This window comes from Rhinoderma darwinii, chromosome 1 (assembly GCF_050947455.1).
Source record: "Rhinoderma darwinii isolate aRhiDar2 chromosome 1, aRhiDar2.hap1, whole genome shotgun sequence".
Classification (NCBI taxonomy): Eukaryota; Metazoa; Chordata; class Amphibia; order Anura; family Rhinodermatidae; genus Rhinoderma; species Rhinoderma darwinii.
This window is the reverse complement of record NC_134687.1, coordinates 92,705,726-92,732,204: the sequence shown is the minus strand read 5'-3', so window position 1 is coordinate 92,732,204 and position 26,479 is coordinate 92,705,726.

The window sequence follows — 26,479 nt, the reverse complement described above, 5'->3', positions numbered from 1 at the left end:
AAGGGGGGCTGTGTGGCACTATCTACAGGGGGCTGTGTGCGGCACTATCTAGAAGGGGGCTGTGGCACTATTTACAAGGGGTGCTGTGTGGCACTATTTACAAGGGCGGCTGTGTGGCAATATTTACAAGGGGGGGATGTGTGGAACTATTTACAAGGGGTGTGTGGCATCATCTACAAGGGGGACTGTGTGGCACTAAATACAAGAAGTGTGCAGGGCCGATTCTAGCTTTTGGCTGCCTGAGGCAAAAATTTAAATTAAAATTTTGCCCCCATATCTTGATTGACACCCCCCTGACTGTTCTACCAGCCTCCTCCGACTCTTGTGGATGCGTTGTTGCCTTGTACTCTCCTGGCATGTACGTTGCAACGATAAAGCCGGGCACAGTACACCACTCTTCACGGCGCATGCCCCAGGAGTACTAGGTAATGGCGCATTTGAGAAAGTTGGGGGAGACTGGTAGTGATGTAGAACAGCCAGGGGGATGTCAATCAAGCATGGAAAGGTGGGTTTGGAGTCAGGACTGGGTGAGAATCTTCAGGATAGTGGCACCGCCCCATGACCCTTTAATGAGTAATTAGCATATAGCGTGCACCGTTTAAAAAGTTCATTTTATAGATTTTGCTGCATCTGAAAAAAACATACAGGGAAATGTTTGGAAATATTGACAGCTCATGTATTACTGCATGGTTTCAGTACAAGGTTAAAACTACCAATAAGGTTCCAATTAAATTTTTTGCAGCGGAAAAACTGTGACTCTGCTTCAAAAATCGTCAAACAGAAAAAAGCCTTTTTGGGTTGAAAAATAATAAAAAGGTTCATATATACCCCCGTGCGTTGTCAGAGCGACGCGATCCTCTGCTCCGAGTGCAGCTCGGCCTCCTGGGATGACGTTTCCTCCCAGGTGACAATCAAAGGCTGCAGCAGTCACATGGGCTGCAGCGTCATCCCAGGAGGCTGGGCTGTACTCAGAGCAGAGGGACGCATTGCCATGACAACGCACGGGTGTTAAGTATAAACTTTTTTTTCCCTGCAGTATTTCCGCAGTGGACATTCCGCCTAAAATACTGCACCTCAATTTAGTACAGTGTTTCGGGCGGAATTCCCTGCAGTTTCCAGGACGGATGCGCCGTGTACTTTTATGCAGCGTATCCGCCCTGTGTGTCCTTACCCTCACTCTGTAAGCATGTCGGCTCACACATCAATCATCTGCCAACAAACTAAAAATCAGTCTTGTAGGGCAACTTTTAGGGTATGAACAGACTAGGCGGAATCAGGACAAATACCCTAAAAGTTGCCCTACAAGACTGGTAGCTGCAGGAAATTCCGTCCAAAAGCTGCACCAATTCATAGTGCAGTTTTTCGGGCGGCATGTCCGCTGCGAAAATCCCGCAGCAATAAAAAGAAAATAGTTCAAACTTACCTGCCCATAGTACTGGCAATGCGTCTCGCTCTTCTGAGCGCAGCCTGGCTTTTTGAAAATCTGCAGTGTTTACGCTGTGTGTGCTCCTACGCTTACGGTAGGAACACACACAGTGTAGACACTGCGGATTTTCCACAATGGATTTCATGTCGGGAAATCCGCAGCGTAATACAATAGCAGAAGTGTGGGTAAGATTTGAACAAATCTCATCCACACACAGCTGAAAAAAATAAATTGACCTGCGATGCGGTATTTGACACTGCAGCATGTCAATTAATGCTGCAAAATCACTGCTCTTCTGTTGCGGGTTTTCCCCCATAATAAAAAAAATAAAATATATTTTTAATTTGAAATGAATAAATAAAGCTCATACTACCTGCATACATGCAGTAGTCCTAGCGACGCAATCCTCTCTTCTGAGCGCAGCCCAGCCTCCTGGGAAGACGTTTCAACCCATGTGACTGCTGCAGCCAATCAAAGGCTGCAATGGTCACATGGACTAAAGTATCATCACAAGAGGCCCGGCTGCGCTCAGATAAGAGAGAGACGCATTGCCATGACTATGGGCGGGTAAGTTTAAACTATTTTATTATTGCTGCGGCTTTTCGGACGGAATTCCCTGCAGCTACCAAGGCGGATATGCTGTGTAGTTTTATGCAGCGTAGTCGTCCTGATTCTGCCTAGTGTGTTCCTAAGCTAATGGTTTGTGCTAAACATGTACTGCATGTACCCTTTGTGGTACATGTACCGAACTTTCAGAAACACTGGATTAATGCAAACAATCAGGTCATAACAAGTGTCCAGTACAACACATAGCACATGCAGTTTTACCATAAATCGGTGCAGTTTTCAAATGATTGTTAAAGGGAACCTGTCACCAGCATTTCACCTATTGAACTTTACTTATCCCTCACTGGCCGCTGCTGTCAAAAGTTCATTGCCATTATCCCCTCTCCTGAACTCCTCCTCCGACTGTAAATAATGGTCTGCAAAAATGTTGCGCCTTTTATCGTAATAATCTGGAGTCCATTTGTACGCACACACCAGAAGAGCACATCAATGCACAAGCCCAGGATTTTGTGTGCTGGGGCATGGCGAGGAGCTGTCAATCAAAAGTAAGGTGGCGGGGTTGGTTAAGTCGAAAATGCTTGCGGAATGAAGATTTGACTCTTTTCAAACGAAGACTTGACTCTTTTCAAATGAAGATATGACTCTTTTATGCTCATTAGCATACGGTGTGGGAACACTAAAAAGCTGAATATTAAAGCTATGGCCGACTAAGAAGACAATTATAGGTTATATAGAAATCATTCTTCACCCACTACCACCAGGTATTGCTGGTTTAATAGGTGAAATGCTGGTGACAGGTTCCCTTTAATGTCTGCAAAAAAAACTCATAGACATTAACAATCATTTGAAAACTGCTCTGACTTGTGGGAATACAGCATATTGGTGCGGTTTGAAGCTATATCATTGTAAGGGTATGTGCACACACACTAATTACGTCCGTAATTGACGGACGTAATTTGGCCGCAAGTCCCGGACCGAACACCGTGCAGGGAGCCGGGCTCCTAGCATCATACTTATGTACGATGCTAGGAGTCCCTGCCTCGCTGCAGGACAACTCTCCCGTACTGAAAACATGATTACAGTACGGGACAGTTGTCCTGCAGCGAGGCAGGGACTCCTAGTATCGTACATAAGTATGATGCTAGGAGCCCGGCTCCCTGCACTGTGTTCTGTCCGGGACTTGCGGCCGAAATACGTCCGTCAATTACGGACGTAATTAGTGTGTGTGCACATACCCTAAGACAGCTGCTACTACCTGTCTGTACCCTAATGCCTCCATATACTGTACCAGTGAAATAAATACAACTATAAGGTTCTGCATGCACCCATGCATATATACACTGTCACGCCTGTGGGGTATGTGGACCCACTGGGCCGCTCCGCCGTAGCAGAGTAGCAGCTGGCCAAAATAACAGTCAGTATCAGTCTCTGGGGTAGAGTTCCTGGGAAGATGATCTGGCAGAAGCAGGCACGTGGTATAGTAGACACTTGGCACAGATGATGCTTGGCATGGTAGATGACACTTGACGTGGCAGTTGACACTGGACATGGCAGATGACACTGGACGTGGCAGTTGAAACTGGATGTGGCAGTTGACACTGGACATGGCAGATGACACTGGACGTGGCAGTTGAAACTGGATGTGGCAGATGACACTGGATGTGGCAGATGACAACACAACTCCAACACTTGATACAGCTCAGGAACAAGCACAGTTACAGAATACAGGAGGTAGGGTACGGGAACACTGGAAGCAGGATACAACTAAGGGACTATTTGCTAGAGTACCATGGGAATACAACAATGCTCAATCAAGGAGTGGAAGGGCAGATGAAAGGGGATAGGTTAGGAAACATTTTGGTACCCTAGAAGCAGGGGAAAGGAGCGAGTTGCTGACATTCTTTAATCTCGGTTTCAAGGTCATGCGATAATTGCATAAAACACTATCCCCTTAGATAAAATAGGTTCAGGCTGAATGTCGGGGACCTGTGAGGAACAGAAACTTTAAGATAATGAAGTTTTTAGACCCGGGTCTGTAGGTTACAATAAAGTAAAATCTGGTAAAGAACAAGGCCCATCTAGCCTGTCTGGCATTGAGTCTTTTGGCTGATTCTAAAAAAAAGTCAGCTTTTTATGGTCAGTCAGTACAGTAATTTGATGTCTAGCCCCCTCTAGAAAGTGGCGCCACTCTTTAAATGCCAACTTAATAGCAAGAAGCTCACGATTACCTATATCATAGTTCTTCTCAGTGGCAGAAAATTTGCGAGAAAAAAAGCACATTGATGCAAATTAGTCAATACAGAAGATCCTTGAGACAAAACAGCCCCACACCTATTTCTGAGGCATCAACCGTAAGGCTGGGTTCACACGACCTATTTTCAGACGTAAACGAGGCGTTTTATGCCTCGTTTTACGTCTGAAAATAGGGCTACAATACGTCGGCAAACATCTGCCCATTCATTTGAATGGGTTTCCCGACGTACTGTGCAGACAAACTGTCATTTACGCGTCGTCGTTTGACAGCTGTCAAACAATGACGCGTAAAAATACAGCCTCGTCAAAAGAAGTGCAGGGCACTTCTTTCAGACGTAATTTGAGCCGTTCTTCATTGAACTCAATGAAGCACAGCTCAAAATTTACGGCTGTCAGAGAAGCCTCGCAAAATGCGAGGAGGAGCATTTACATCTGAAATGAGGCAGCTGTTTTCTCCTGAAAACAGTCTGTCTTTTCAGACATAAAAGCCTGCTACCGTGTGCACATACCCTAACAATAAAGGGGCTAGAGAGGTCAGGTTTAACAAGTACAGGCTATTCCATAAAACACTGTTTTAAGGTTTCAAAGGCGAAGACCACACTACGTTTCCAATTTACAAGGTCAGAACCCACTTTCATAAGATCCGTCAAAGGTTTGGCAATGGAGGAAAAATTATGATTACATTTTTGGTAATAATTAGCAAAACCCAAGAACCTTTGCAGAGCTTTTAGTGAAGTGGGATGGACCGTAGCAGAGTCCATACGAAAATCATAAGGAGACAGAACATACCCCAAGAAATTAACTTCCTGAACTCCAAAAATACACTTTTCAAATTTTGCGTAGACAATTTTCCCTTAGTACTTAAAGGACAGATCTTAAGGGTATGTTCACATGCTTAACAAAAAACGTCTGAAAAATACGGAGCTGATTTCAGAGAAAACAGCCTCTGATTTTCAGGCGTTTTTGAAGCTGAGAATGAAATTTAGAGCTTCTTTTGAGGCTTCTTTTCAGACTTTTTTGAGGCGTTTTTCATAGTGTTCAATGGAAAATCAGCTCCAAAAAACGCCTCAAGAAGTGACATGCTACTTCTTTTTACGGAGCATCTTTATACGCTCCGTTTTTTGACAGCGAAGTGTAAAATAAAGGCTTGTGGGAACAGAACATCGTAATTCCCATTAAAAGCAATGGGCAGATGTTTGTACGCGTATTAGTGGCGTTTTTTCAGGCGTAAAACGCCTGAAAAGAGGTCGTGTGAACATACCCTAAATGTTGAACATGAGAGGACCAATCAGAATAAAACACAAGAATATCGTCCAGATACACAACCACAAAGCGTCCAATACAATTTCGGAAAATTGTAACCATTAACCAGGTTCTAAAAAACCGCTGGAGCATTACCTAAACGAAAAGGCATGACCAGATACTCTTAATGGCCATCTGGAGTATTAAATGCTGTCTTCCTCTCATCCGCTTTGCGGATACGAACCAAATTGTAGGGCTCGTGTAAATCTAGTTTAGAAAACCACCTGGCTCCTGAGATCTGATTAATCAGGTCCGGGAAGAGTGGAAGAGGATGTTGATTCTAAGGCCCCATGCACACGACCGTATTTTTATCTATCCAGAAATACTGTCCATAAATACGGATCCGTATTGTAGTCGTATTCCATCCGTATAAACGGACCCATAAAAAAAGGGAGGATGCAAATGATGTCATCAGCATGTTGCATAGCAGCGCTTCCATAAATACGGACAGTAAATGGATGCACATCCGTATACCGTCCGTATTTACGGAAGCTGCCATAGACTTCTATGGGAGAGTCCTTGCTGTAATTCCTGACAAGAATAGGACAGGTTCTATAATTTTTTCAGCAAATTTTCTATAATATTTTCAGCAAAAATACTGAAAGGTGTCCGTGGCCAATAGAAATTAATGGGTCCGTAATTACTGCCAGTAATTACTGTCCATAATTACTGTCCGTAATTACTGATGAATAATACGATCTTGTGCATGGAGCCTTACTGGTAAAATTTAATTCACGGTAGTCGATACAGGGTCCTAAACTGCCATATTTTTTTTAACAAATAAAAAACCTGCACCCCCCGGAGAAGTAGATGGACGAATATGACCCTTACGGAGACTGTCTTTCCGGTGCAGAAAGATTATAAATCCGCCCCTTAGGCAGTTTAGCATTAGGGAGAAGTACAATGGGACAGTCATACGGCTTATCAATAACTGGATTATGTGTCTGCAACCATGGAATACCCAATATTACCTCAGAAGGCAAATTTTCTAGAATAAAGAAAGAGATTAGTTCAATATGCAAGGTACCCACTTCCAAAGTAAGATACCTTGACCGGGGTACTCAGCTGAACATGGAGGATATCCAATCTTATTCAACCTGAAAATCCAAGAAATTAGCCGCAGAACCACAATGTACAAAAGCTTGACCAGAAATACAAACATTATTAAACCATACATTAACAGGCAAAATAATTTTTTGAGAAAATGTGGGAAAAACCTGGCTGCCCAGATGGCATTCCCGGTGATCATTTAGGCTCTGAAGTTTTCCCTCCGGTCGTCTTGTTTCCTGTTCTGGCATTACCTGCATTGCACCTCTTATCCAACACCGAACTCTGTTAAAACAACCTGGGTTCTATGCAGCAAAAAACATCCTGCCTTGCGGTGGGCTCTGGCGAAAACCATAGAGTAGCCTTAGACTCTGTTGATCAGAGTTGTGATGGATTTGGGGTTGCGGTTTTATTTGCATGCTCAGTCCCGACAGTCTCCATTAGCCTTTGGGGAATCGCTCACCTAGCAACTCCATAAACTTCCATCCTGGGAATTGCTCAACCATTGATTCCATAACATAGACTTCCTGATGAACCCCCTCCCAGACATACTCCGACATGGGCTGGGTTTCAGGCAAGGAAAGTAGATAGACCCTTCCACGAGGGAGAGAGGCTCCAGGAAGCAACTCTATAGGACAGTCATATGGACGATGAGGAGGAAGGACCTCTGCCTCTTTCATGATGAAGACATCCGCGTAGCTGGCATATTGTGGAGGTAATCCAGAGAGAGACTAAGGCAGTAGAGAAAGAAACCAGAGGCAGGCAGCGCTGCAGACATCGGGATCCCACCTGGAGGACCTCTCCGGAGTTCCAATAAAGGACAGGAGCATGTTGCCATAGCCATGGTAATCCCAGTAGGATGGGGTTGATCACTTTGGACAAGACATAGAAAGCAATCACCTCAGAATGAAGGACTCTGATCTGTAGCCTCAGTGGTTTGGTGAAAGACAGAATCGGGTCAGGCAGAGGTTGTCCATCCACAGAGGTGACAGCCAAGTGTTTCTCTAGAGGAACTGTGGTCAAATAGAGACGCTCAACTAAGTCCTGTTGGATAAAATTTGTAGCCGCTCCAGAATCCAACTACGCAGGCACACAGTGCGAACCTTCATTGGTGACAATTGACATAGGAATAGACAATTTGGGAGAGAATTTAGTGGTAGATTCACCTAGGTTATTCTCTCCAATCAACCTAGGTGCTGGAGTTTCCCGGCTTATGAGGGCATTGGCGCACGAAATGTCCCTTGTGGCCATAGTACAGACACAATCATGTCGATCATCTGTGTTGCCGTTGCTGGTCAGAAAATCAGAGTCTATCTACCTGCATAGGCTCATCCGAAGGTGTAGTAGGATAGGGTAGTAGAAGGTGTAGTAGGACAGGGTAGTAGCCGCCTTTTCTCATCTCCCGATGGAATTCAAGAGTGCGCTCTTGGGTCCGCATATTGATCCGGGTAGCCAGACGTATTAAGGCATCCAAGGTAACAGGCAGTTCATCCTTAATATGAGGAGAAAGACCCTGCCAAAATTCCAAGCCAGCTCCGCCGCCAGATTAAGGAAGGAGTAAGCCAGTGTACTCCCCTACAGTTGACTCCCCTTGTTTGAGGGTTAGCAGTGAAGCAGCTGCAGAGGATGTTCAACCCGGATGTACGAACACTGTACAGAAAGTCTCTAGAAACAGGGATAGATCAGAGAATTCCGGGCCCTCTCGTTCCAAGATGGGGTTCACCCATGCCAGGGCTTTGCCAGCGAGGAGAGAAATAATAAATGCTACCTTAGCCTCATCAGAGGGGAAGAGATTGGCACGTAACCTAAAGTGGATCATAGATTGATTCATGAAGCCTCTACAGGCCCTAGGGTCCCCATCGTAGCAAGGTGGTAGAGGCAGCGAAATTGTAGATCCAGGGCAGGCAGGAGGGGTAACAGGTAGTAGGCGCAGTAGGATGATCCAGGCGGGTGATGAACAAATTTACTGTCTGTAGGAGCTGATCCTGGTCTGCCCGCAGCTCATGCATGTCTGTTTGCATCACCTGAATCTCCGTCTTAGGTTGACTTGCGGGATTGATGGCCTGAGCGTACTGTCACACCTGTGGGGTATGTGAACCCACTAGGCCGCTCTGCCATAGCGGAGTAGCAGCTGGCCAAAATAACAGTCAGTAACAGTCTCTAGAGTAGAGGTCCTGGGAAGATACTAGACGTGGCAGATGACACTGGACGTGGCAGATGACACTGGACGTGGCAGATGACAACACGACTCCAACACTAGATACAGCTCAGGAACAAGCACAGTTACGGGATACAGGATACAGAAAGGAAATAGAAACACTTGGAGCAAGATACAACTAAGGGACCATTTGCTAGACTAACATGGGAATACAACAACGCTCATGCAAGTAGTGGAAGTGCAGAACCCTTTTATATAGTCCAGGATGAAAGTGGATAGGTTAGGGAACATTTTGCTGGTGCGCACCCTAGAGGCAGGAGAGTGCAGCCACGTGTTTTGGCGTCTCCTGGAAGGGAGATGCCGACAAGCCCTCAGTGTCCCGCTGTCGCGGCTGCCGGTAAGTACAGCATGCCGGCGGTCAGCAACCGTGGACACAACGTATACACATGACTACACACCCACATATACACAAACCCTTATATATATATATAGATATATACATACACACACACACAAACTTTATATATGTGTACATATCACACACTGCTTTTAATACACATTATATAACAGACATACACTAATATGCACATTACATGCACACATCATATACACATTTTACACACATAAAGTACACATGTACACACATGCACTTACTGTAGGATAGTGGTAGAGGTCCAGAGGTTCTGCAGCTTGATGGGATGAGAGTCTCCACTCCAGCACTTCTGCTGCTCCCAGCCCGACACTGTGCCTGCAGACACTCTCCCCCGCCCACTCCATCACATCCTGACTTCCGAGCTGTATGAAGGGGGAACTTTTAAGGTAGCACAGGACGTTTTATTAAAGTAGCAGCACATAATACAGCTGATAATGCATGGAATTGGAGTCGGGCTGCTGTGCCACCCCCCTTAGAAATGTGGTACCCTGCAACCTGAGGCCAGAGGCTCATCTTGCCTAATGGAAGATGCGGCCCTGTGTGTGTGGCACTATCTACTAAGGGGGGAGTGTGGCACTATCTACAAACGAGGGAGTGTGTGACATTATCTACAAAGAGGGGAGTGTGTACCACTATTTACAAAGAGGGCAGTATGTTGCGCTATCTACAAAGGGGGTCTGTGTGGCACTATCTACAGGGGGTGTGTGTAGCACTATCTATAGGAGCGTGTGTGTAGCACTATTTACAGGGTGTGTGTGTGTGTGTGTGTGTGTGTGTGTGTAGTACTCTTTACAGAGGGGTTAGCTATAGGGGCCATAGTCTTATAGATATAGATATTTTTTCGGGGGGGGGGGGGTGTAAACATTTGTCTTGGTGCTTGTGCCCCTGATCTTTTAAGACCCTAGCAATGCCCCTAACCGACACAATTATAAAAATAGTAGAATTTGTCAAGGAGTTCTGTTACCATACAAAAGCATGAGTGAATTTATACAGGTCACACAACTCCGAGGTGACTTCTAAAATTATTTACATTGTTCCTAACAATACACAGCTCAGTTACTGCAAAACATTTTTTTATGAATAATACGGAGATTCATGTCCACCATTGATTGATATGAAACCCCATCATCCTTTGATAAAAGAAGGTCTGCAGCATCTGAGGTGTGTATTTCATGTTTTGCAGCAATTAGACACAGCACTGTATAATGTATAATATGCTAGGTCCCAAAGAAAACTTTTAGAAAATGCAGGATGGGCAGGAAGGCATAAAACTTTAGACCAGATTCCAAAACTTAAAGGGGTTGTCCTGGCATGGGCGGATTTCCATACTCATGACCTATCCACAGGATAGATAATCAGTATATGATTGGTGGGGATCAGATACCCGGACCCCGCACTGATCAGCTTCTCCGCCCGCCTCTGGGCACCGGATGCCAGTGCCTGAAGCAGATGGCTCCTGTCCCAGTATAGCAGCCATGCTGAAGTACTGCAGCTTTGGTCCTATTCAAGTTATGTACGACGCTAGGCGTCCCTGCCTCGTTGCGGGACAGCTGTCCCGTACTGTAATCATGTTTTCAGTACGGGACAGTAGTTCCATGGAGAGGCAGGGACTCATAGCGTCGTACATAACTATGATGCTAGGAGCCCGGCTCCCTGCATTGTGTTCAGTCTGGGACTTGCGGCTGAAATACGTTCCGTACTTTACGGACCGAACATGCTCGTGTGAATCCAGCCTAACAAATAACCCATTCACAAGGCTGAAGTTTACACGGTGGAATAATTTTGATTGCGCCTGTGCTAGGGACGGCACAGAACATGTGTAAGAGTGTGGGCGAGGATTAACAACAGTTAGGGTATGTTCACATGGCTTAGTAAAATACGTCTGAAAATACGGAGCTGTTTTCAGGCGAAAACAGCTCCTGATTTTCAGAAGTTTTTGAAGCAACTCGCGTTATTTGCATTATTGGAGCTGTTTTTCAATGGATTCAATGAAAAACGGCTCCAAAAAGTCCCGAGAAGTGACATGCATTTCTTTTTCGCAGGCGTCTTTTTACGCGCCGTCTTTTGACAGCGACGCGTAAAATAACACCTCGTGGGAACAGAACATTGTAAAACCCATCGAAAGCAATGGGCAGATGTTTATAGGCGTAATGGAGCCATTTTTTCAGGCATAATTCGAGGCGTAAAAATGCCCGAATTACGTCCGAAAACAGTTCCTGTGAACATACCATTAAAAAGAATCTTCATGTGTATATATATATATATATATACACACACACACACACACACACACATATATATATACACACTACCGTTCAAAAGTTTAGGGTCACTTAGAAATTTCCTTATTTTTGCAAGAAAAGCACAGTTTTTTTCAATGAAGATAACATTAAATTAATCAGAAATACACTCTATACATTGTTAATGTGCTAAATGACTATTCTAGCTGCAAACGTCTGGTTTTTAATGCAATATCTACATTGGTGTATAGAGGCCCATTTCCAGCAACCATCACTCCAGTGTTCTATCGGTACATTGTGTTTGCTAACTGTGTTAGAAGGCTAATGGATGATTAGAAAACACTTGAAAACCCTTGTGCAATAATGTTAGCACCGCTGTAAACAGTTTTGCTGTTTAGAGGAGCTATAAAACTGACCTTCCTTTGAGCTAGTTGAGAATCTGGAGCATTACATTTGTGGGTTCGATTAAACTCTCAAAATGGCTAGAAAAAGAGAGCTTTCATGTGAAACTCGACAGTCTATTCTTGTTCTTAGAAATTAAGGCTATTCCATGCGAGAAATTGCCAAGAAACGGATTTCCTACAACGGTGTGTACTACTCCCTTCAGAGGACAGCACAAACAGGCTCTAACCAGAGTAGAAAGAGAAGTGGGAGGCCCCGCTGCACAACTGAGCAACAAGACATGTACATTAGAGTCTCTAGTTTGAGAAATAGACGTCTCACAGGTCCTCAACTGGCAGCTTCATTAAATAGTACCCGCAAAACGCCAGTGTCAACGTCTACAGTGACGAGGCGACTCCGGGATGCTGGCCTTAAGGGAAGAGTGGCAAAGAAAAAGCCATATCTGAGACTGGCTAATAAAAGGAAAAGATTAATATGGGCAAAAGCACACAGACATTGGACAGAGGAAGATTGGAAAAAAGTGTTATGGACAGACGAATCGAAGTTTGAGGTGTTTGGATCACACAGAAGAACGTTTGTGAGACGCAGAACAACTGAAAAGATGCTGGAAGAGTGCCTGACGCCATCTGTCAAGCATGGTGGAGGTAATGTGATGGTCTGTGGTTGCTTTGGTGCTGGTACAGTGGGAGATTTGTACAAGGTAAAAGGGATTTTGAATAAGGAAGGCTATCACTCCATTTTGCAACGCCATGCCATACCCTGTGGACAGCGCTTGATTGGAGCCAATTTCATCCTACAACAGGACAATGACCCAAAGCACACCTCCAAATTATGTAAGAACTATTTAGGGAAGAAGCAGGCAGCTGGTATTCTATCTGTAATGGAGTGGCCAGCGTAGTCACCAGATCTCAACCCCATAGAGCTGTTGTGGGAGCAGCTTGACCGTATGGTACGCAAGAAGTGCCCATCAAGCCAATCCAACTTGTGGGAGGGCCTTCTGGAAGCATGGGGGGAAATTTCTCCCGATTACCTCAGCAAATTAACAGCTAGAATGCCAAAAGTCTGCAATGCTGTAATTGCTGCAAATGGAGCATTCTTTGACGAAAGCAAAGTTTGAAGGAGAAAATTATTATTTCAAATAAAAATCATTATTTCTAACCTTGTCAATGTCTTGACTATATTTTCTAGTCATTTTGCAACTCATTTGATAAATATAAGTGTGAGTTTTCATGGAAAACACAATTGTCTGGGTGACCCCAAACTTTTTAACGGTAGTGTATATATATATATATATATATATATATATATATATATATATATATATATACATATATATATCTTGTACATTTGTATTTATTCCAGAGTGTGGTTTGCTTATTTCTGCACTTTGCCTTTAAGTGCTCTAATTTTAGTGCTGTTTTCATCCCCTAGGTTGAAATCCCAAGGTGCAGTTGCCTGTCCGGCCTGTTGTGCTTATGTTGTAAAGCTATTTTGTTTATTGCACTGTAACGTTACTTTTATTCATGGCAGGTGTGACAGATGATGGTTGTCTCGCTGTTGGTCTAAATTACCTTCTCCTTGATCCACGAGCCCAAGCACCTAGTTTCTCTTTAGGCCTCATGCACACGAACGTATTTTTTCCCTGGCGTAAATACGGGTCCTTGGTCATACGTATTCCACCCATATTGCACCAGTATTTACGTACCCGTGCCCGTAAATACGGGTCCGGTGTCACCAGTATTCCACCCGTATTTACGGGCATGTTTTCGCTGCAAAATTGCACTGCACTAATCGGCAGCCCCTTCTCTCTATCAGTGCAGGATAGAGAGAAGGGACAGCCCTTTCCGCAGTAAGAGTAAAAGAAATTGATACTTACCCGGCCGTTGTCTTGGTGACGCGTCTTTCTTTCGACATCCAGCCCGACCTCCCTGGATGACGCGGCAGTCCATGAGACTGCTGCAGCCTGTGATTGGCTGCAGCGGTCAAATGGGCTGAAACGTCATCCCAGGAGGCTGGACTGGAGGAAGAAGCAGGGAGTTCTGGGTAAGTATGAACGTCTTTTTACAGGTTGATCTATATTGTGATCGGTAGTTTCTGTCCATGGTGCTGAAAGAGTTACTGCCAATCATTTAACACTTTCAGCACTCTGGACAGTCACTATCTCCTGATGTCGCCTAGCAACGCTCCCATAATTACGGGTGCACACACGTAGTCACCCGTAATTACGGGAGCCCCATAGGCTTCTATGGGCCTGCCCATGCCGTAATTATGGCCTGAAATAGGACATGTTCTATATTTTTCAACGGCACGGACACCTTCCCGTAAGCATACGGGGAGGTATCCGTGGCCAATAGAGGTCCATGGGCCCGTAAAAACATGCCGTAATGACCGCAGTGTGGAGACTTTTGAAATCTGTTTTTCGGATGACAAGAATCACTAGTGTATGGCCGGTTTAAGACTCATGGAGATGGGGTTCGTGACCTCCATTTACAACTTATAAAAGTTTTGGCAGCATCACACAGTGAAAATGCCATATTTCAAAAACGGCAACCTTCATTTGCTGAAGGCTTAAGTAGAACTTATATATATATATATATATATATATTAGTGCTCTTTCACATTGCAAAATACATCTGTAATCCCTCCACTGCTGCATTTTTTTATGGGGAAAAGAAGAAAGTACTCTACCTGCCATCTTCGATGCGGAGTAGAAAATACAACAGTGTAACTCTTAGTGAACTACTGTGTTCTCTCTCTGTGACTGTCTCAACTGGAAAAGATGTGGGTTGCAATCTATCAGACAGCCTGGCTCCACACATTCCATAGTTGGCGAAAGCCCCCATTGGCTGAAAGTATATATTTATAAACATTCACAAACCTGAGACAGCTCAGGCAGTTTGCTGACGAGGAGTGGCCAAAATATCTGTGGACAGTTGCAGAAATCTCATTGAGAGTTACACAAATCGTTTGTTTGCAGTGATTGCCTCAAAAGGTTGTGCAACGAAATACAACTAAAAGGAATCATACATACACTATAAGGACTGAAGTATTGGGACACACCTCTTAATCATTGAATTCAGGCGTTTCATTCAGTCCCATTGCCACAAGTGTATAAAATCAAGCAACTAGCCATGTAGTCGCCTTTACAAACATTTGTGAATGAATGGGGCGTTGTAAAGAGCTCACTGAATTCAAGCGTGCTACTGTAATAGGATGCCACCGTTGCAAAAAGTCAATTGATTTAATTTTTCCCTCCTAGAACACCAACTTTGAGCGGTGGTATTGCAAAGCGGAAGTGTTTAAGAACCACAGCAACTTAGCCACGAAGTGGCAGACCATGTAAAGTCACAGAACCGGTTTGCCGAGTGCTGAGGTCCATAGCGCATAAAAGTCGCCAATGCTCTGCTGGCTCAATAACTACAGAGTTCCAAACCTCCTCTGGCATTAACATCTGACAGACGAGTCTGGATTTGGTGAATGCAAGGAGAATGTTACTTGCCTGACTACATTGTGCCAAATGTTAAGCTTGGAGAAGAAGGGATAATGCTATGGAGTTGTTTTTCAATGGTTGGCCTAGGCACCTTAGTTCCAGTGAAGGGAAATCTTAATGCTTCAGCATACCAAAACATTTTGGACAATTATATGCTTCCTACTTTGAGGAAACAGTTTGGGGAAGGTCCTTTTCTGTTTCAGCATGACCGTGCCCCAGTGCACAAAGCAAGGTCCATAACCAGACCTTAACACCAGGAAGGAACTGGGGAGGCAGCTGTAAGGCATTCCCCACTTACTGGCAGCTGCGACCGCTGGACTCTGAAGCCTTGCCGGCGTCTCCTTCCCCTGAGATGCTTACACAAACTGCTCTCTCCTCCGGCCGATGCCCGGTCTTAAAGGGCCAGTGAGCGCACCAGGAATATCACCCCAGACAAATCCCAGCACACCCGGGTCTATAAAAGGAACTCTGTCCACTTCCTCATTGCCTGAGCAATGTTGTGTCTAACCCGGTGTTGGTCTGCAAAAGTTCCCAAGCGTTATCCTGTGTAACGTCTATGGCCACAGCCCTTCGTTCTGACTTACCCCTCGACGGCCGTGGCCATGGACATCCGAATTCCTTGCAGCGTTGTCCCGCTGTGAGGCGCCAGCACCCCCTTCGGATATCGAGACGGTCTGCGGAGGGCGCACGCGCCCGCGCGTGCCCGGTCTTAAAGTGCCAGTACGCGCATAATTGCAGGAAGTCTGCAATCTAGCCCAGAATGCTCTGGGCTATAAAAGGGGCTCTGCCCTCTTGTTCCTTGCCAGAGCGTTGTTCGTTACCCAAAGTTTTTCTTGCTAATGGTCCCCTAGTGTCTTCCGGTTTCCTAGTGTTCCTGTATCCTGTTTCTGTGCTATCCTGATCTAGTGCCGTGCTGAGCTGTTGCCGTGTTGTGCTCCCTGCCGCCTGGTCCCAGCCGTGCCTGCATTGCTACTGTCTACATTGCCTCAGCTATCCTCTCTGAATTATAGACTCTGTACTTTGCCTGTTTGGCCAGCTGCCATCCCACTACGCGGTACGGCCCAGTGGGTCCACACCCCGCATCGTGACAGTACGCTCTGGCCATGGACTCCGCTAGTCAATTCAAGGGCATGTCCCCCTCCCAAGCCATGCAGGCGGACCTGCAGGATCTCCAAGAAAAACAGGATCAACTTCTTGTGGCAGTGGGCTCCATGGCACAGCAGCTAGGGACGCTAGCTGCTTCCCTTCCTACCTCTATGCAAGCTCCTCAGATCGACCCTCCTGCTACAACTCCTGGCAATTCCGGCTCGGATCCTCGGTTCTCGCTGCCATTACCTTCTCGGTTCTATGGGGACGCAAGTACGTGCCGGGGGTTTCTGAACCAATTCTATATCCATTTTACCCTGCACGCCAGAGCTTTTCCGTCGGACGGAACCAAGATTGCCTTCGTGTCCCTACTTGCCAGCAAGGCCCTGGCATGAGCAAACCCTATCTGGGAACGTCAGGGACCCTAAACCCAAGACTTCCAGGGGCTCGTGCAGTTATTCCGTACAGTGTTCAAGGAGCCAGGACGAGTCTCTTCGGCATAAACTGCTATCTTTAACCTTCGCCAGGAGGACACCTCATTGGGCGAATGCACCATCCAGTTCCGTACCCTGGCAGGAGAACTATCCTGGAACAATGAGGCTTTGGTGGCATCCTTTTGGCATGGTCTATTGTCCGAGATCAAGGACGAACTGACCGCTTGTGATCGGCCATCTGCCTTGGACGACTTGATGCTGCTTGCCACTCGGGTGGACATAAAGGCTGAGGAAGAAATCTCATGAAATTCGTCAGGAGAGACGGCTTCCTAGACTGGCGCCCAACTTCCAGCAGCCCCTCTTGCCTCCTTCTACTGCTTTGCCAGAGGTGCCGATGCAAGTGGACCGGCTAAGATTGTCCGTCCAGTAGAAACAGCGCAGGCGCACCTCTGGACTCTGTTTATATTGCGGCCTCGCTGGCCATGTCGTGCGTCTGTGCCCTCAGAAGCCAAAAAACCCCAGGGCCTAGGTTTGATTGGAGAGAAAACCCTGGGCGCCACTGCATTTAATCGAGAACTCTTCTAAACTGTTCATTCCCATAACCATCATTGCTGGCGAGAGGTCCCATCCGGTCTCTGCCTACCTGGACTCTGGCTCTGCAGCCAACTTGATCTGCCAAGACCTTGTGGACCTTCTTCAGTTGCCCACTGTCCTGCTGGAAAGGCCGTTGATCGTTGCCTCGGTAGATGGACTGCCATTGCCTGACTCAGTTGTGTCTGTGACCAAGCCATTAAGACTTCAAGTGGGAGCTCTTCATGCTGAGCTCATCTCCCTGTTTGTCCTTCCCAAGGCCGTCAACCCCGTGCTGCTGGGTTTGCCTTGGCTCCGTTTGCATGCCCCAGTCCTGGATTGGAACTCTGGAGAGGTTCTCCAGTGTGGTCCAAAGTGTCTTGACTGCTGTCTGGGTCATATCCAGCCACTGCAGCCTTCTCCGCTTCAGTCATTGGCAGGGTTGCCTTCTTGTTTCCCTATGTTCTCCGATGTCTTCGATAAGAAGGAAGCGGAGACCTTGCCGCCACATCGAGCATATGATTGTCCGATCTACTTGGTTCCTGAGTCGTCTCCTCCTCGCAGTAGAGTGTACCCTCTCTCCTTGCCAGAGACCCAGTCTATGTCGGCCTACATTAAAGAGAATCTGGAGAGGGGCTTCATTCGTAAATCCTCATCCCCAGCCGGAGCTGGGTTCTTCTTTGTCAAGAAGAAAGATGGATCGCTACGACCTTGCATTGACTACCGAGGCCTCAACCAGATCACGGTGAAGAACAGGTACCCACTGCCTTTGATTTCTGAACTGTTTGATCGCGGGGGGCCTACAATCTGATCCGTATTAGTCACGGTGACGAGTGGAAGACTGCTTTCAATACTCGTGATTGGTACTACGAATATATAGTTATGCCCTTCGGCCTGTGTAATGCCCCCGCGGTGTTTCAAGAATTTGTCAATGACATTTTTCGTGATCTCCTTTATGTTTGTGTTGTGGTGTATCTCGATGACATTTTGATTTTTTCCCCAGATCCAGTAACTCATCAGAGTCATGTACGCCAGGTGTTGCTTCGTCTAAGGCTGGGTTCACACGTGGCGGAATTTCACTTAAATTCCGCTGCGGACACTCCGCAGCGTTAATCCGCAGCGGAGCCGTTTCTCCATTGACTTCCACTTTAATTTAGCAGTGTTCGTTTAGACGATGCGTAAAATTCCGCTGTGGAGCATAGGCTGCGGAGCGGAATTTGGTGTCCGCAGCATGCTCTGTCTGTTGCGGAGCAGTGGCGGACTGGTTGCGGACTCATGGCGGAATTTCTCCATTGACTTCAATGGAGATTCTAATTTCCGCAATGAAGTCCGCAGCTGTCATGCACATGTTATGTGTGCTGCGGATGCGTTTTGCTTTTTTAACTTGACATTTCTTCATTCTGGCTGGACCTATGTATTTCTAGGTCTACAGCCAGACTGAGGAAGTCAATGGGGCTCCCGTAATGACGGGAGCGTTGCTAGGAGACGTCAGTAAATAGTCGCTGTCCAGGGTGCTGAAAGAGTTAAGCGATCGGCAGTAACTGTTTCTGCACCCGGGACAGTGACTACCGATCCCAATATACAGCTACCTGTAAAAAAAATTGAAGTTCATACTTACCGAGAACTCCCTGCTTCTGTCTCCAGTCCGGCCTCCCAGGATGACGTTTCAGTCTAAGTGACGGCTGCAGCCAATCACAGGCCAATAACAGGCTGCAGCGGTCACATGGACTGCCGCGTCATCCAGGGAGGTCGGGCTGGATGCCGAAGGAGGGACGCGTCACCAAGACAACGGCTGGTAAGTATGAATTTCTTTGACTTTCACAAGGGAAAGTGCTGTCCCTTCTCTCTATCCTGCACTGATAGGGAGAAGGGAAGTACTTTTACCGCAGTCCGCAGCAGCTAGTCCGCATCAATTTACTGCACATTTTGGGCAGATCCGCAGCAGAATCTGCAACGCAGATTCTGTGCGGCATTGATGCGGACAGTTGCGGAGGAAATCCGCCACGTGGGGGCATGCCCTAAGGGAGAATCATCTTTACGCCAATCTGGAGAAGTGTGTGTTTGAGAAAAAGTCTCTATCTTTCCTGGGCTATATCATCTCCGATCAGGGCCTCAAGATGGACCCTGAGAAGGTAAAGGCTGTCCTGGAATGGCCACGCCCCTAAGGCTTAAGGGCCATATAACGCTTCCTGGGATTCGCCAACTTCTACCGGCTGTTCATTCCCAACTTCTCATCTTTGACTGCTCCAATTTCTACCCTCACTAAAAAGGGTATGATTGCCAAAGTGTGGAGTTTAGAGGCAGATGCCACATTTGAATCCTTAAAAAAGGGCTTCACGTCAGCCTCTATTTTTTACCACCCTGATGTATCCCTACAGTTTTCGGTAGATGTGGACACTTCCTCTGTTGGTGCTGGTGCACTGTTGTTGCAGAGAGGTTCGAAAGGCAAGGCTATGGTATGTGGCTACTATTCCAAGCTGTTTTTTTCCACAGAGAGCAACTACTCGATTGGGAATCGGGAGTTACAGGCTATCAAGCTGGCTCTGCAGGAGTGGAGACATCTTCTGGAGCGCGCAGTCCATCCTATCCTGGTCTTCACGGATCACAATAACTTGACCTACCTACAGACGGCCCAGCGGTTGAATCCTCGTCAAGCCAGGTGGTCGTTGTTCTTTGATCGATTCCGGTTCGAGCTCCACTACCGACCTGCCAACAAGAATGTGAGGGCCGATACCATGTCTAGATCATTTGAAACTGAGGGCACTGTGGAGTCCCCACAGAATATTATTGACCCTTCCTGCATCTTCTCTGTGAACCCCCTGCAAGTTAGAGACATTCCTCCGGGAAGGACTTTTGTGCGTCTGGCAGACAGAGGAAGAATCCTTCGCTGGGGTCACAGTTCCAAGCTGGCAAGTCACGCGGGTGCTTGTAAGACCCAAGATCTAATCGCCCGCCAGTTCTGGTGGCCCACGCTGCCCAAAGACGTTATGGACTTTGTATCCTCATGCACGGTATGCGCAGCAAATAAAGTTGCTCACTCCAGACCTGCTGGTCTGCTCCAACCACTGCCTGTGCCCGTTGCTCCCTGGCAGTATGGCGCAATGGACTTTTTCACGGATCTCCCTCCTTCTGCGGGTTGCAGTGTGATCTGAGTGGTGGTGGATCGATTTTCTAAGATGGCTCATTTAGTTCCCTTGACCGGTCTGCCTTCTGCTACACGATTGGCTGACCTCTTCATTGAAGACATCTTCCGTCTGCACGGCTTGCTCCCGCATATTGTCTCTGTCCGAGGGGTCCAGTTCACCTCAAAGTTTTGGTGTGCACTCTGCGGTCTCCTCGGTGTAAAGTTGGACTTCTCTTAGGCCTATCATCCCCAGTCCAATGGGCAAGTTGAGAGGGTTAACCAGATTATGGAGAACTATCTGCGTCACTTTGTTTCCAGGCGACATGATGACTGGGTGCAGCTGCTCCCGTGAGCAGAGTTCTCCTACAATGACCACACTAGTGAGCCTACCACTTCTAGTCCGTGCTTCATCGTCTATGGCTAACATCCTCGTATACCTCTTCCTGTCTCTACTATGTTCTAGGTGCCTGCAGCTGACGCTACCTTGAGGGACTTTCTGCAAATATGGCAAGAAACCCGATCTTCTATCGTGCTGGCGGTGGACCACATGAAGAGAAAGGTAGATACAAGAAGACGGGCTCCTCCTCAGTTTCTTCCAGGTACAAAGGTCTGGTTGTCTTCAAGGAATATCCTGCTGAGGGTGCCGTCCTGAAAATTTGCCCCTAGGTTCCTCGGACCCTTCGAAATCCTGCTACAGATCAACCCGGTGTCTTAGAAGCTGCGGCTACCTCCTATCCTCAAGATCCCTAACTCCTTCCATGTCTCCTTGCTGAAACCCATGGTCCTAAACCGCTACTCCAGGACTCCTAGTTCCACAGTGGTCCCTGGCGGCTCATCTGGGACTTTTGAAGTAAGGGAGATTCTGACCACCAAGAAGGTGGGAGGAAGGACGTTTTATTTAGTGGATTGGAGCGGGTTCGGTCCAGAAGAGAGGTCTTGGGAGCCAGATGAGAACATCGATGCCCCTGTCCTCATGAGGAAGTATCTCTCCCGCTCTGGTCCCAAGAAGAGGGGGCGTAAGAGGGGGGGATACAGTAACGTCTATCTACGCTGCAAGGAACTCGAATGTCCATAGCCACGGCCATCGAGGGGTAAGTCAGAACGACGGGCCGTGGCCATGGACATCCGAGTTCCTTGCAGCGTCGTCCTCCTGTGAGGCGCCAGCACTCACTTCCGGATATCGAGACGGTGTCCGGAGGGCGCGCGCGCCCGTGCGTGCACAGTCTTAAGGGGCCAGTGCACAAATAATTGCAGGAAGTCTGCAGTCTAGCTCAGGATGCTCTGGGCCATAAAAGGGGCTCTGCCCTCTTGTTCCTTGCCAGAGCGTTGTTCGTTACCCAAAGCTTGTCTTGCTAATGGTCCCCTAGTGTCTTCCAGTTTCCTTGTGTTCCCTGTTCCTGTATCCTGTTTCCGTGCTATCCTGATCTAGTGCCGTGCTAAGCTGTTGCCGTGTTGTGCTGCATTCCACGCCCGTTCTACTACGCCACGCCTGACGTCTACCTGCCACCTGTTCCCAGCCGTGCCTGCATTGCTACGGTCTACATTGCCTCAGGTATCCTCTCTGAACTATAGACTCTGTACTTTACCTGTTTGGCCAGCTGCCATCCCGCTACGCGGTACGGCCCAGTGGGTCCACACCCTGTATCGTGACATCCTGTATCCCGTATCGTGTATCTTGTATCCTATATTCAGTATCCGTGTTTGCTTTCAAGTCCAGTGTCTAGTGTCCGTGCCAAATCCAGTGTCCGTGACGACTTCATTATCCGTGTCCAGCGTCCGTGCCAAGTCCGTGACAACTTCAGTATCCATATGCGGTGTCCATGCCAAGTCCAGTGTCCATGACGGCTTCAGTATCCGTCTCCGGTGTCCGCGCCAAGTCCTGTGTCTGTGACGACTTCAGTATCCGTCTCCGGTGTCCGCGCCAAGTCCAGTGTCCAAGATGACTTCAGTATCTGTGTCCTGTTTCCGTCCTGTTAAGTACTGTTTTCCAGCACAAGCCTGCTTCTGATAGTCCGGCACAAGCCAGCTTTCCGATTATCCAGCACAAGCCTGCTTCCGATTATCTAACACAAGCCATCTTCCGATAGTTTGGCACAAGCCATCTACCCAGGTACTCTTGTCCTAGAGACAATTATTGACTCTCGTTTGACCAGCTGCTACTCCGCTATGGCGGAGCGGCCCAGTGGGTCCACATACCCCACAGCCTTGACAGTTTGCTCAGGCCATGGATCCCGCTGGTCAATCCAAGACGCCGGTCCAACTAATTCAAATGGACATGCGTGACTTCCGAGCGATAGTATCACCTTCTGCAAGCGGTTAATTCTATTGCCACACGCTTGGATCTTGCTTCAGTTGCTGCTCCATCTACTCCACTACCCGCCATCACTCCAGTCAGTTCTGGGTCGGGAATTTCGTTGGCACTTCCACCTTGTTACAATGCAGATGCAAAAACCTGCAGAGGCTTTATCAACCAGTGCAAGAGCCACTTCCAGTTGTACGCACATCTTTTCCCCTCTGATCTGACCAAGGTTGCATTTATTGTCTCCCTCCTCTCTGGCATGGGCGAACCCTATCTGGGAACATGAGGAGCCAGAATCTTCCAACCTACATTTGTTCTTGGAGTCTTTTTGTACAGTGTTTGAAGAACCGGGCCGAACATCTTCTGCAGCTGCTTCGCTTCTGACTCTCCGACAAGTTCCGTCCTTTGGCAACAGAGCTTTCCTGGAATAATGAGGCCTTGGTGGCAACCTTCTAGCAGGGATTAGCTCTTCAAATAAAAGATGAGCTGGCGGCTCGTGATGTCCCGTCTACCTTGGATGCCCTGATTCTTCTGGCTACACGGTTCGACATGAGGTTCCAAGAACGTGCCCAGGAAGTTTGTCGGGTAAAATGGTCCTGCATTCTGGAGCGGCTGCGAATTTCATCAATCAGGTCTTAGTAGACCGTCTCCACTTGCCTACGACTCCTCTGGAGAAACCTCTAGCAGTTCCTTCTGTGAATGGTCAACCACTGTCCCAATTCTTTCCATTACTGAACCTCTGAAGTTGCAAGTGGGAGTTCTTCACTCGAACAAATAGCTTTTTATGTTCTGCCAGAAGCTACTTACCCTATCCTGCTGGGACTACAATGGCTTCGCTAACACGTTCATGTCCTCGAATGGAATTCTGGAGAGGTTCTCCAGTGGGGATCCCATTGTCTTCACCACTGTCTGCCTCAGGATCGTCCTTTCCAGTCCCCGATACCTCGGTCTCACTCTGGTCTGCCTCCACAGTATGCCTGTTTTGCAGAGGTCTTCAGCAAGAAGGAGGCTGAGGTCCTGCCTCCCCATCGTTCTTATGATTGTCCACTTGAATTGCTCCCTGAAGCTTCACCTCCTCATGGATGGGTTTATCCTCTCTCCTTGCCTGAAACCGAAGCCATGTCACATACGTCAAGGAGAACATTGAGAGGGGGTTTATCAGCAAGTCTACTTCTCCTGCCATAGCCGAATTCTTCTTCGTAGGAAAAGAAAGATGGATCTCTCTGGCCTTGTATCAACTACCGTGGTTTAAACCAAATCACTGTCAAGAACGAGTACCCCTTGCTGCTAATCTCTGAGCTCTTCGACAGAATTTGTGGGGCCAAGATTTTTACAAAGCTGGATTTACGCAGGGCTTATAACTTGATCCGTATCCGCAAAGGTGACGAATGGAAAACCGCATTCAACACCCGAGACAGTCACTACGAATACCTTGTGATGCCCTTTGGATTGTGTAACGCTCCAGCTGTGTTCCAGCTTGTGTCTTGTAAATGACATCAGACAAAAAATGGACAGAGGCAGCACTTCCAAAAAGAGCAAGAGCTATTTATTCACCCATGCGACGTTTCAGTCCAACTGGACTTATTTCAAGCTTATTTCATGCTTGAAATAAGTCCAGTTGGACTGAAACGTCGCATGGGTGAATAAATAGCTCTTGCTCTTTTTGGAAGTGCTGCCTCTGTCTATTTTTTGTCTGCTTGATATCCAGGACCGCGGACCAGGTCTATTTGAGGCGTGCACCCACTTGCAGTCCAGTGCTGTGGAATCTTTTCGTTTTGTTGTAAATGACATCATCCGGGATCTACTGTATGTCTGTGCGATGTTATATCTTGACGAAATCTTGATTTATTCACCAGATCTAATGACCCACTAGAAGCATGTTCGCCAAGACCCGTCATGGTTAAGGGGGAATAACCTCTACGCCAAACTTGAAAAGTGTGTATTTGAAAATAAATCCTTGCCCTTTCCGGGCTATATAATTTCAGATCGTGGACTCCAGATGGATCCGGAGAAAGTGAAGTCCGTCTTAGAGTGGCCACGTCCTCAAGGTCTTCCTTGCCATATAGAGATTAATTGGTTTTGCAAATTTCTATCGCGAGTTCATCCCAAACTTACCGCTCCTATCTCTGCCCTCACCAAGAAGGGAGTGAACGCTAAGCTCTTGACCCCTGAGGTAGAGTCGGCATTCACCAACCTCAAGGGAGCCTTCACTTCTGCTTCTGTTCTTCACCATTCTGATGTGTCTTGGCAATTCTTGTTGGAGGTTGACGCTGCTTTCATTGGTGCTGGAGCACTTCTTTTTCAAAGAAACTCCAAGGGTAAGACGTTATCCTGTGTTTACTTCGCAAAACTCTTCTCTCCTGCAGAACAAAACTACACCATTGGGACCGTGAGCTACTGTCTGTCAAATTAGCCTTAGAAGAGTGGAGGCATTTGCTAGAGGGGGCTGCTCACCCTATTATCATCTACAAGAACCTCACTTATTTACAGTCTGGACAAAGACTGAACGCTCGTCAAGCCAGATGGTCGCTGTTCTTTGCCAGATTCCAGTTCCTACTTCATTTCCGTCCTGCTGATAAATTTATAAAGGCTGATGCACTGTTTCGGTCATTTGAGACAGATGATTCAGAAGAGGTTCCTCAACATATCATTGACCTTTCTAGGATTATTTCTATTAACCCTCTGCACATTAAAGATATTCCTCCTGGAAAATGTTTTGCTCGTCCAACTGACAGAAAATTCTCATCTGGGGTCATAATTCCAAGTTGGCAGGGCACTCTGGAACTCGGGACTTTATTTCTCGTCTCTACTGGTAGCCCACGCTGCCCAGAGATGTTGTGGACTGTGTCTCCTCATGTACCAACTGTGCCCTGCAGGTCAACTCCAACCTCTGCCTGTTCCTGATGCTCCCTGGCAACAGATTTCAATGAATTTTGTTACAAGTCTTCCTCCTTCTGCTGGATGTACCACTGTCTGAGTCGTGGTGGATCGTTTTTCCAAGATGGCACATTTTTTTCCTCTGTCTGGCCTTCCCTCAGCTCCTCATCTGGCAAATTTATTTGTTCAACATATATTTCATTTGCACGGATTGCCCCTTCATATCGAGTCTGATCGGGGGGTACAATTCATGTGTAAGTTCTGTGTAACCTTTTGGATGTGAAATTAGACCTTTCTTCTGCATACCACACACGCAATCCAATGGCCAAGTTGAAAGGATTAATCAAGTGCTAGAAAATGATCTTTGTCATTTTATATGATCAAGAAGACAATTGGGTGCATCTTCTTCCTTGGGCCGAATTCTTTTACAATAATCACAAGAGTCTACTGCTACATCGCCATTTTTTAATGTTTACATCTAACATCCTCGTGTTCCGGCTACATTTCAAGTGCCTGCAGCCAATTCTTCTTTCAGAAGCTTTCTTCAGGTCTGGCAGCAAACCTAGTCCACGATCCTGCAGGCAGTGAATCGCATGAAGAAATATTCCGATAGGAAGGGAAGACTTCCCCCTCAATTTCTTCCCGAAGTCAAAGTCTGGTTGTCTTCTAAAAATATTAGTCTGAAAATTCCCTCCTACAAATTCGTTCCTAGATTTTTTGGTCCCTTTGAAGTCCTGCAACAAATCAACCTTGTGACTTATAAATTGCGTC